The sequence below is a fragment of the Arachis ipaensis genome, chromosome B8, assembly GCF_059453495.1.
Source record: "Arachis ipaensis isolate K30076 ecotype BB chromosome B8, ASM5945349v1, whole genome shotgun sequence".
Lineage (NCBI taxonomy): Eukaryota > Viridiplantae > Streptophyta > Magnoliopsida > Fabales > Fabaceae > Arachis > Arachis ipaensis.
Window position 1 is genome coordinate 45007583 of NC_142443.1, and position 11816 is coordinate 45019398.

At 39.7% G+C, this 11816-nt stretch overlaps 1 pseudogene; it reads right to left on the reverse strand.

Moving 5' to 3' along the window:
- Positions 1-2287: 2287 nt before the first annotated feature.
- Positions 2288-9604, reverse strand: LOC148547887 (uncharacterized; annotated as a pseudogene).
- Positions 9605-11816: the final 2212 nt, after the last annotated feature.

Below are 11816 nucleotides of genomic sequence, written 5' to 3' on the forward strand. Positions count from 1 at the left end.
CCTTTGGTAACTGACAATTAATTACAATTAATTACATGTTCGAAAAACTTGGCCAATTCGTTCAATGTCTCCAAGACAATAGTATAATTAGTACAGGTGGCCCTCTCTGGCTCCTCCAGCTATGGCTCAATGCCATTCTCAATAAATTTATGACGAAACCTGGAGGTGGGGTCACTGATAAGCAACACATCGAAGGTTTTCGACTAGCTGACTACAAACCCAACTTCCCAGACACACAAACGGATGAGGACCGATTCTGGGCTGTCTTTTCTCTTGTCCATTCCTGTAAAGATTTTGACAATGAGAATCTAGATTTTGCCCCCTTTTATGCCGAAATCATGGTTCTGCATAGCTCGATCGCCTACTTTTCCCACATGACACAGAGGAAAATGAACAGGCTAATCGAAATTGGGCAAATCTATTAGCTGTTCAGGTAATTCCGATAGGATTACCCAAACACAAGAAGGAAAAACTCAAGGTGACATTATATGCCCTTCACTTTACAGCCAGACAGCTAGGATTCTCACAGGCCATCCCGATCCCTTTTCCTCGGAATAACAAGGCACTTTGCCATGTTACTCTGACTTCTCAACGTGACCTCGATTTCCTCCTTGCCACAAATCAACAACACAAAGATCACTTTAATTTATTTGTTTATGACCGCAACACATGTATCACTAAATCATGTCTCGAATGGTGGATTACCTACTATTCTAAGTACAATCATACTCTAGAAGCAATCCAACAATTTGCCATTCGAACAGACCTTGCTGCAGAAGGTTCTCCCAAAAAGTCACAAAAAAGAAAAGCTGATACCACAGCCTCTTCCCATCAACCACAACACAAAAATCAAAGAACTCCTACCAGAACTTCCAGAAAGGTAACCATCATCCATTTACTATCCCACACATAATCATATATTTTGAACTAATACATATTAATTTTTTATTTTCATTTCTTTATTAGTTACGGTTACAACTATCAAGTGAGAGTTCTGATGGGAACGAGCAAAACATTCGGAAAATTTTTGCTGCTTCTCCCCAATTAGAAGACACAGCTGATTCAGATCCTGGTCCTCAGCTGGTACGGAAATCCAGACTTCTTCCGATAACACAATCATCTCTATATACATTTCATTCAAATTGAAACAAATTTTGAATTTATAAATGTGTACTTTTTATACCGGCCTACCACTGTTGTCCATTCAATTTCACCTTTTGTGGCTCCTGATCAACCAATTTTGTAACAACATCATGACCCAGAGCACTCCACATCACATGACTCAATTCAATTCACAGGGCCTACTCAGCCAATCCCGGCTGTTTTTCCGCCTCCTCCTCATACAACACAGATAGTTGATCTGACGGCAAATTCCTTGCAGCATTCTCCAGTAGACACCCATATACTTGAGTCGATTTCACCAAACAATCAAACTGCACTTTCTGCAGAAAACTAGGTGGCTCCAGACTCTGACTCTGCCTCTAGAATCGTTGACACCACCAATTCAGATTCTCCCCGATCTAGGGTCTTAGAGACTCCTCCTAAATCGCCTAGTCCTCTTTAACAGGCCAATTTTCAAACTCCCCCTAGACAAGTATCTGAAACATTGGATGCCTCCACTACTCCCACAAGTGCTACATTGACTAGTCTGATCTCTGTTCTGGACCAAGTTATTCAAGAGGATGAAGTACCTGTACCAGTACCAACACTTCCAAGGCCTGCTACATCGAGGCCTTCATTCAAATTAAGTGCTGACACCCGAGAACAGCTTCGATCACTTATAAAGCTTTTGGATCATCCATCTGTCACATGGGTTAATGATGCAATTCTCAACCAACTTTTGTCTGAGCTTTTAAATTTTTCCTTTGAGCTCCCAACTTCCTTACTTCATTCTAATTCGATTCAAGAATTCAAACAACTACTCAATAAGAGCGTAGCTTTTCAATTTCAAATCCAAGAAACAGAAACAAAAGAAGCGAAGCTCAAATCTAGTATAGAGAGCTGTATTGCAGCCTCTCGACCAGTTCAAGTCTCCAGTGAAGCATTCGATTTGAGGATTGATCATGCTATTTCTATCCAAGCTTTTTATGACAAAGAAGAAACAAAACTTGAAGCAAAATTGGCTCAAATTAATGAAAACTTGCCAGAATACATCAAAGAAGAGCTATCATAGCCAAGCCTCTGGCTTCTGCTCAACAAGAACAACATCTCATCCAGGAGCTTGTTTCGATTGAGACTAAACAGGAGGAATATGAAGAACAACTCAAAAACATCCAATTTGACAAATTCAAACTAGCTGAAGTGCTTTTAACTTTGGCCAACAGGAGGGCAAAGCTACTGACGATCGGATTTCTATCGGTAAAGAAATTCACAAATATAATCGCGTTGTAAGTATAGTTTCTAAACCAACAGAGAATCCTTTCGTACAAAAGTTTTGGTTGTCACAAGTAACAAAACCCTTAAAAATTGATAACCGAAGTATTTAAACCTCGGGTCGTCTTCTCAAGGAATTGCAGGGAGGTATGACTTATTATTGGTTATGGAAAAGGTGAAATTTGGGTTTTTAAAATAAGGAACAGGTAATTTAAATGACGAGAAAAATAAATTAATAATTATAAAAACTCTTGGCAAGGTATGAGAATTTGGAAGTCCTATCCTAGTTATCCTTATCGATGGTGATGAGAATTGAATTTTAATCCCACTTAGTTGATCTTTACTAAAGCAAAGGAAAGTCAAGTAGACTAATTAGTTTGATCTTCAGGTCCTAGCCAATTCCTAAGAAGGGATTAGAGTTATTGGAATTCAATTCAATTAGCAAAAATAACAATTATCAATTACGATGAGTTTGATAACTCAAGAGTCTCCAATTAATCAATTAAAGCCAAGAATATAAAAAGCTAAATAAGAATCATAAATCTGAAATACCTCAATTAATATTAAATAAAGAAAATCATAACATGAATGGTTCATAAGTCAATTTGGCAACATAAGTAATTAACAAATAAAAGTGTTAGAGTATCTGAAAGTAAAAGAGAAATATAAAGTAAAAGGAATATTGAACCTGTGACTGAAGATGAAATGAACTAAACTAATAGAAATCCTAAAATTCTAAATCCTAAGAGAGAGGAGAGAACCTCTCTCTCTAAAACCTACATCTAATCCTAAAATTCTGAATTATGAATGTATCATCAGTTGTTTGATTCCTCCATTCTCTAGCTTATATTCTGTGTTTCTGGATTCAGAATTGGACCGAAAAAGAGTCCAAAAATCGCTGGGGGCGTTTTCTGCAGATTCTGGTGTGTGGCGTCTGTCACGCGTTCGCGTCATCTGGAGTTTTGCTCTTCCACGTGGTCGCGTCAGGCACGCGGCCGCATCATTTGCGTTCTTCTCAAGGCAGGCGTCCGCGTCAGTCACGCGTTCGCGTCGATGCCTTTTCGCACTAGGCACGCGACCACGTTGTCCATGTGTTCGCGTCGCTGCCTTTTCTTTAAAACTCCATTTTTATGCTTTCCTTCCATTTTTGCTTGTTTCCTTTTCATCCTCTAAGCCATTCCTGCCCTATGAGACCTGAAAATACTTAACACACAAATCACGGCATCGAATGGTAATAAAGGATAATTAAAATTAATATTTTCAAAGCATAGGAAACATGTTTTTCACATATATCACATAATAAGGAGGGGAAAGTAAAACCATGCAATTTACATGAATAAGTGGGTGAAGGATTGAATAAATCACTTAAATTGAGCACAAAATATATCATAAAATATGGGTTTATCAACCTCCCCACACTGAAACAATAGCATGTCCTCATGCTAAATCCAAGAGAAAGGGTAAAGTTAGAATGGTGGAATCTCATGCAATGCATTCTATTCTAAATGCAAGCTACCTACATGAATCATGCAACCTTAGTTATTATTCACCTATATATATAAACCTTACATGTGGTTAATTTGTTTCATATTTTCAAGGAATCATATATACATAGCCAAACCCTAGATAATGTTAAAGCACTTTTATAATTGAGATGGGTAAAAGTATTTCACAAACTTGCAAGACAATTAACAATTAAGCAGAGATATATGGTGATGAGCTATTGAACCCTCACTGGATTTTGTGTTTACTCTCTAGTCACTCAGTGTTTATTGGGTTAACCACTCTATTCTTTTTCTATCCTTGCTTTCTAAAACTTTGTTCTTCATCTAACCAATCAACAAATATTGAATATAGACATACAAAAATCATGAGGTCTTTTCCCAGGTTGTAATGGGGCTAAGGTAAGGGTAATGGTGTATATATAAGGCTAAGTGAGCTAACAAAATGAATCCTTGATTAGTCTAAGATTTCACCTAACATATACATACTTTATATAATTCAAAATGCTTTACCTAGCTACCCAAATTTTTTCCACTTTTGTGTTACATGCTCATGTATTAAATTTACTTTTGAATTCTGTCCCATGTGCATTGATTCTTTTTATTTTGCATTGGGAAAATTTTTGTATCCCCTTATCTAATTACTTAATTTTTTTTTATTTTTTTAATGTACATGGTAACTTAATTAATTTGATTTCACATGAGCATGCTTCCCAAAAATCCTTATTATTTCATTGAATTAATTCTTTTCTATCAACCCATGTTCCCATGTTTCCCCACACTTAGTGGATACATAATCTCTATCTTAAGCTAACCAAGGATTTAACTTGGGATTTTTAATTTGTTTTTCTGCTTAAGGCTAGTAATGTGGTTGTAGAACAAGAGGGGATTAAAAAGCTCAAGGGGGCTAACAAGGGTGATGTAAAAGGTAGGCTAATTTGGGATAAGTGAGGAAAAATTCAAATGATGGCCTCAATCATCTCTTGGTATGTATCTATATTCTATATTGGACATATAGATTAAAACAAAGTAAAGAACACCAGAATAAAAAAGAAGGGTGAAACACACAGGAATGAAATTTATGGTTAAATGCAACCATACAATTAAGCTCAAAAACTCACAGGTTGTGTGTTCTTTGGCTCAAAAATCATATATCAGTTATGTATGTCATGCAAGTAGTAATTAAGAATTCCCATTATGCTCAATGTGAATCTTAGGGTGGCCCTTAAAATCTTAGTGTTTTTTCTTGAAAAATGTTGTATAAATTAACTAACATGTAATGCTATATATATACAAGGTGTGTGGATTGTTTTGATTCTGTTAAAGTCTCTAGTTTACTCCTTTTATTTTCAATTAAATCAAACTATTATATGCTAAAAGGGTAAACAATACTAATTAATCCATATATTCTATAACTAATAAGCTAAAATTGCGCAATGAACTAAATATCTAAGATATGTATATAAACCAAAGTGCAAAATGCTGAATTAAAGTAGAAATAAAAATACAGCAAAAGAAAAATGTGCAAGTACTGAAAGATAAAAATAAGATAAAATAAAATACAAAAGAGGAAATAAAAATAGGATAAAAAGAGATTCTGAAAAGTGGTTCACCAAAAAGATTCGCCAGAGATGGCAACCTCCCCACACTTAAATAATAGCATCGTCCTCGATGCTCACTCAAGCTGGGTGTGAAGAAGTGTCATCTCCGGAAGGATGGGCTGCTGGAGTCTCTGTGGTAGGCCGAAGGTCTGCAGGCTGGATAAGTGTAGGAGGATCTGTCTGCTGAAGCGGAGGCTCTGTCTGTAGAGGAATCTCCGGATCAGCGGCCTGTATCTGGTGGTGATCCTCATGCTGTGGCGCAGCCTGCTCTGGTCCTGCCTGCTCAGCCTGGGCATGTGTCTCCTCCTCATGATCATCTGCCTCCGCATCAGATATCTCGGAAGGTGTATCGGGCTCGGAGGGGATGTCGCTGCTGGATCGGATCATCAACTTGAGGTGCTCATAGCGTCGCTTGTCGCGCCGCTCTATACGATCTAGACAGGCGAAGAGGCGGTGCACCAGATGATAAATGGGCTCAAGAACAGGTGGATGTGCAGTGGATAGGTCTGCTGAAGCAGTGGATGCAAAAGGGGCAGCTGAAGATGTGGCTGCCTCACCCGAGGTAGTGAGAAAAGGAGGTCGGTACCCAAATGCCAGAAACTTCCTGCTGTGAGGAATGATCTTCCTGCAATCTGCAGCAGTCTGCTTCGCATCGGCCAGCTCCCAAGGCACGTCAGCTTGACAGCCTAGCTGGGTGATCAGATAAGGGAAGGGGAGAGTGCCTCTGACATGGACCCTGGCCATATAATACCTGATGAAACGTGGAAGATACAGGTCCTTACCCTCCATCACACACCAAATGAGGGTGATCATAGCAGCGGGCACCTCTGTCTCATGAGTGCTCGGCATCACATAGTTACTCAGGATCTGCTGCCAAAGCTGAGCCTCATCATTCAAATACATTAGCTTGATTCCCTTAGGCACCACTGTATTCTGTCCCATGACCCATGGGGCAGTGGGATCAAGGGCTATTCCCTGCTTGACGGCATCCCAGTCAAATCTCATAAATCTCATATCTTCTTCAGCCTTTTGTTAACCGTTAGGCTGATCTGACTTAGGCGGAAGGTGGATGATGTCCTCAATAGCTTCCTCAGTCAAGAATCGGTTTGGTTGTAGCCAAGTAAGAAAAAATAGTAAGTTTCCAAACTCAATACATGAAAACAATTTGTAGAAAATTGGGCAGCATTCTGGCTAAAATTGGATGTTCCCGGGTAATAAACAGCAAGAAAAACAGTTCATATGAGATTAAAAAACAATGCTGCAAAGAGTCACAAATGGTAGGAATAGTAAAGAACAGTCTAACAGTAGCATGAAACATTAAAGAACAGCATATGAACAGTATGAACATCACAGCCAAATCAAAATTGCAGAATAGGTAAAACAAGTAACAAGAACGGCGCAATTATCAGGCCTAAATTAACTAACCACATCCTAGCTACCTAACCACCTAAAATCCACTACAACATGCATCTCTAACTATCCTATTTTGAACAGAATCTGAAAAATATGTAACTAACTACGAATGATAGAAAAATCGGTGTTCTGCGGAACCTGGTATGTGTATGAACAGAGGTGAGGGCAGAGAGATGGTGGTGGTGACGCTGACGCGGCGGTGATGGGAGGGTGGCGCGGCGGCGTTGTGTGGTGGCGGCAAGGGTGGTTCGGTGGTGCTGGTGGATGAGGGTTAAGGTTGGAAAAGGGGATGAAAGGGTAAGAGGGTAGGGTTGAAGGGGGGTTAGCCGGCGGTTCTGTGTGGGTGGCGCGGTGGTGGCGGCTCGGTGATGGGGGCTCGGGTTGGGTTTAATGGCGGAGGGAAGGAGGTGAGAGAAGAGAAGAAGGGAAGAAAAAAGAAGGAGTGGGGCATCGGCAGTATGGCGGTGGTGGTTTGGCGCGGTGGTCGGAGCTGGGCAGCTGGGTTATGGACGCGACGGTGGTGGTCGCAGAGGAGGGAGGGAGTTCCAGAGAAGGGAGGAGAAGGGGGTTTGGGGGACGTGATGGGGTTAGGGTTCGCGTGGATAGGGGTTAGTGTATTTGAATCCACGCGAACGCATGGAGCACGCGATCGCGTGACAAGGATGAAATGGGTTTGATGCGGTCGCGTGATTGACGCGATCACGTAGGTTGGGTAAAGATAAGTGACGCGGACGCGTGAAGCATGCGAACACGTCGCTGTGAATTGTGCTAGACGCACAGTTCCAGCGTCGTTTAGGCGCAACTCTCTGTTTCTATTTATGGGGCCATAATATCCACGTGACGCTTTCGCGTGGGATGAGTGTTTTGCAAGTGACGTGTTCGTGTCAGGGACGCGAACGCGTGGGCCATTTTGTGCTAAACGCACACCAGCCGCACGATTCCAGCCCAACTTTCTGGGCGTTGGATCTTGATGCCGATTTCCATTCCACGCCCACGCGTGGCCTGTGCGCTCGCGTGGGTTGATTTTTTTTATATGCAATTATGCAGTATGCAATATGCAATGCTAATGTAAATTCTATGAATAATATCCAGGTTCAATGAAAATAAAATAATATAAAAACAAACAAAATGAAATAAAATTGAAAAAGGACCGATCATACCATGGTGGGTTGTCTCCCACCTAGCACTTTTAGTTAAAGTCCTTAAGTTGGACATTTGATGAGCTTCCTGCTATGGTGGCTTGTGCTTGAATTCATCCAAAAATTTCCACCAGTGTTTGGAATGCCAACAGCCTCCGGGGTCCCAAACAAGGCACGTAAAGCCGTTAGGTGAATTCAAACAGGCTTCAAGGCTCCCGAGGTGTTGAATATCAGAATGGACTCCAGGATCCCAAACTTTACTTTTACACCCGTTTCTGTCTTGATCTGCATTTTTCCAGCTGGGTGATAAGTAATCTGAATTCTCACTACAGCGACCAAACAGCTTCCGAGACCCATTCCATCGAGCTTGGCACCAATCCTTGCACCTCGAATTGAAGTGTGAAACCTCATTGAATCTTGCATACCAACTCTGAGTGCGAGTCATTTCCCTTTTGCTCTTAAAGCTGCAAAGAGCTCTAAGCTGGCCATCTGTTTCAAGTACACCATATTCAAGTGAAAAAGTAAAGATAAAAGCTAAGGATTTTACCCACTTGAAGTTTGTATTGGGCGGTAATGGCCTTAGGATAGGTGTCTTCAGTGGTTTTGCAAGCTTTACTCCCTTGTAGTCTTCTGTGAGTTCTTCCACTTTTTGGCGAATTTCATCAACTACAACCACGTCTTGATCAAAGTCTGCGATATCTTCCTCATAATTGGGAGGTTGAGAAAAGTCTACCTCTGCATCATCTTCGTATTCACTTGGGGAAGATTCTTCTATCTCAAAGGATGCACTTGCAGATGCAAGTTCATTACTAAGAGAACCTGACTTGTGATTATCATCATCAAGGAAACTTGTGTCTTGGGTTATTCCGTCCAGTCCTTTATAAAATACCTGCTTTGGGGGTTGTGCACTATCCTCCTTAGCATCCATTGTAACGTCCTTGACGAAATTCTCCACAACTCTGGATTCCCATGGAGGTTCAGCATCTCCTAAATCTTCAATCAGTACTTCTTCTTCTTGGATAATTTGGGCTTCCTCTAATTGTTCCAGGATAAAGTCACGCTCTTTACTGTCCACTGGAGCTTCTAGTGTCTCCTTCGTGCTACGTTCTTTATTAGATTCTCCACATGAAGCCATGGGAGTTCCTTGAGTGTCTAAACGTCTGGAAGGTAATTGATTTATTGCTTGCTCTAGTTGACGAAGGGTTGCATGAAATTTATCTACTGATTCTTCGAAGCGAGCCTGTGATTCTTGGGTCAATGAATATAGACATGGTGCATAGGGAAGTGGTGGTTCTTGGGAGTAATTAGATTGGGATTGGGGTGGATAAGGATCATACGGTGGTGAATGGTGAAAAGGAGCTTGTGAGTGTGATGGTTCGAAGCTATGTTGAGAGGATGGTCTATAAGCACAGGGTGGGGCTTGTTGGTAATTACAAGGGGGTCCACCATATCTATCAGCTTGGTATGCATTGTAGAATGGTCTTTGTCCATGGTATCCTGGAAGGTGTTGTTGCCTAAAGGGTTGATCAGATCCTCTTGGCTCCATCCATCTTTGATTGCTTAGACCTTGATGCATATTCCTGTTATAGCTTCCATTCCTTTCAACAAAATTAGAACCAAACTCAAAGCGAGAGGGGTGAGAACTCATAGTAGCTAATAGAAATAAGGAGGGAAAAACAAAAACAAATAAACAAGAAAAGAAAAAATATTTACAATAACCAATAATAAGGCACACGTTTGCAATTCCCCGGCAACGGCGCCATTTTGACGATCGGATTTCTATCGGTAAAGAAATTCACAAATATAATCGCATTGTAAGTATAGTTTCTAAACCAACAGATAATCCTTTCGTACAAAAGTTTTGGTTGTCACAAGTAACAAACCCCTTAAAAATTGATAACCGAAGTATTTAAACCTCGGCTCGTCTTCTCAAGGAATTGCAGGGAGGTATGACTTATTATTGGTTATGGAAAAGGTAGAATTTTGGATTTTTAAAATAAGGAACATGTAATTTAAATGACGAGAAAAATAAATTAATAATTATAAAAACTCTTGGCAAGGTATGAGAATTTGGAAGTCCTATCCTAGTTATCCTTATCGATGGTAATGAGAATTGAATTTTAATCCCACTTAGTTGACCTTTACTAAAGCAAAGGAAAGTCAAGTAGACTAATTAGTTTGATCTTCAGGTCCTAGCCAATTCCTAAGAAGGGACTAGAGTTATTAGAATTCAATTCAATTAGCAAAAATAATAATTATCAATCACAATGAGTTTGATAACTCAAGAGTCTCCAATTAATCAATTAAAGCCAAGAATATAAAAAGCTAAATAAGAATCATAAATCTGAAATACCTCAACTAATATTAAATAAAGAAAATCATAACATGAATGGTTCATAAGTCAATTTGGCAACATCAATAATTAACAAATAAAAGCGTTAGAGTATCTGAAAGTAAAAGAGAAATATAAAGTAAAAGGAATATTGAACCTGTGACTGAAGATGAAATGAACTAAACTAATAGAAATCCTAAAATCCTAAATCCTAAGAGAGAGGAGAGAACCTCTCTCTCTAAAACCTACATCTAATCCTAAAATTCTGAATTATGAATGTATCATCAGTTGTTTGATTCCTCCATTCTTTGGCTTATATTATTTGTTTCTGGATTCAGAATTGGGCCAAAAAAGAGTCCAGAAATCGCTGGGGGCGTTTTCTGCAGATTCTGGTGCGTGACGTCTGTCACGCGTTCGCGTCATCTGGAGTTTTGCTCTTCTACGCGGTCGCGTCAGGCACGCGGCTGCGTCATTTGCGTTCTGCTCAAGGCACGCGTCCGCGTCAGTCACGCGTTCGCGTCGATGCCTTTTCGCTCTCGGCACACGACCGCATCGTCCATGTGTTCGCGTCGCTGCCTTTTCTTCAAAACTCCATTTTTATGCTTTCCTTCCATTTTTGCTTGTTTCCTTTTCATCTTCTAAGCCATTCTTGCCCTATGAGACCTGAAAATACTTAACACACAAATCACGGCATCGAATGGTAATAAAGGATAATGAAAATTAATATTTTCAAAGCATAGGAAACATGTTTTTCACATATATCACATAATAAGGAGGGAAAAGTAAAACCATGCAATTTACATGAATAAGTGGGTAAAGGATTGAATAAATCACTTAAATTGAGCACAAAATACATCATAAAATATGGGTTTATCAGCTACGCGCTGATTTAGCGAAACTATTAGCACCTTGAAGTTTTTAATTTCTCTTTGTATGACCATCTTTTATCTTTCCTAGACTTTTGCATATTGAACTTCTAATTCTGCCAACAATAGTATTGCTTCAAGTATTTTTCATTAATTGAGTTAATTACTCTTTTTGACTCGATATCTTTAATCTGATAAGCATTTTCAGAATATGTTCCTATCACTTGGAAAGGGCCTTCCCAAGTATGGGACCATTTACCAAGAAATTTCGACTTCTTTTCCATTGGCAAGATAACTTTCAAAACCAATTCACCTATATTAAAAGACTTTTCCTTGATTCGACGATTATAACTTCGAGCAATACTTGCTTTTTGTCGAATCATGTTATCGAGTGCCAAAATTCGCTCCGAATCTAACTCACTCAATTCATCGAACATTGCATTCCAGTAATCTGCTTTGATATTCTTAAAGTATTTAAATTTATCTCTAATGGTAGCACTGCATCATGACCATACACCAACTTATATGGCGAAGTACCTGTTGAACCTCTTGGTGAGTTTCGATAAGCCCACAATACTTGGCTTAAAGTT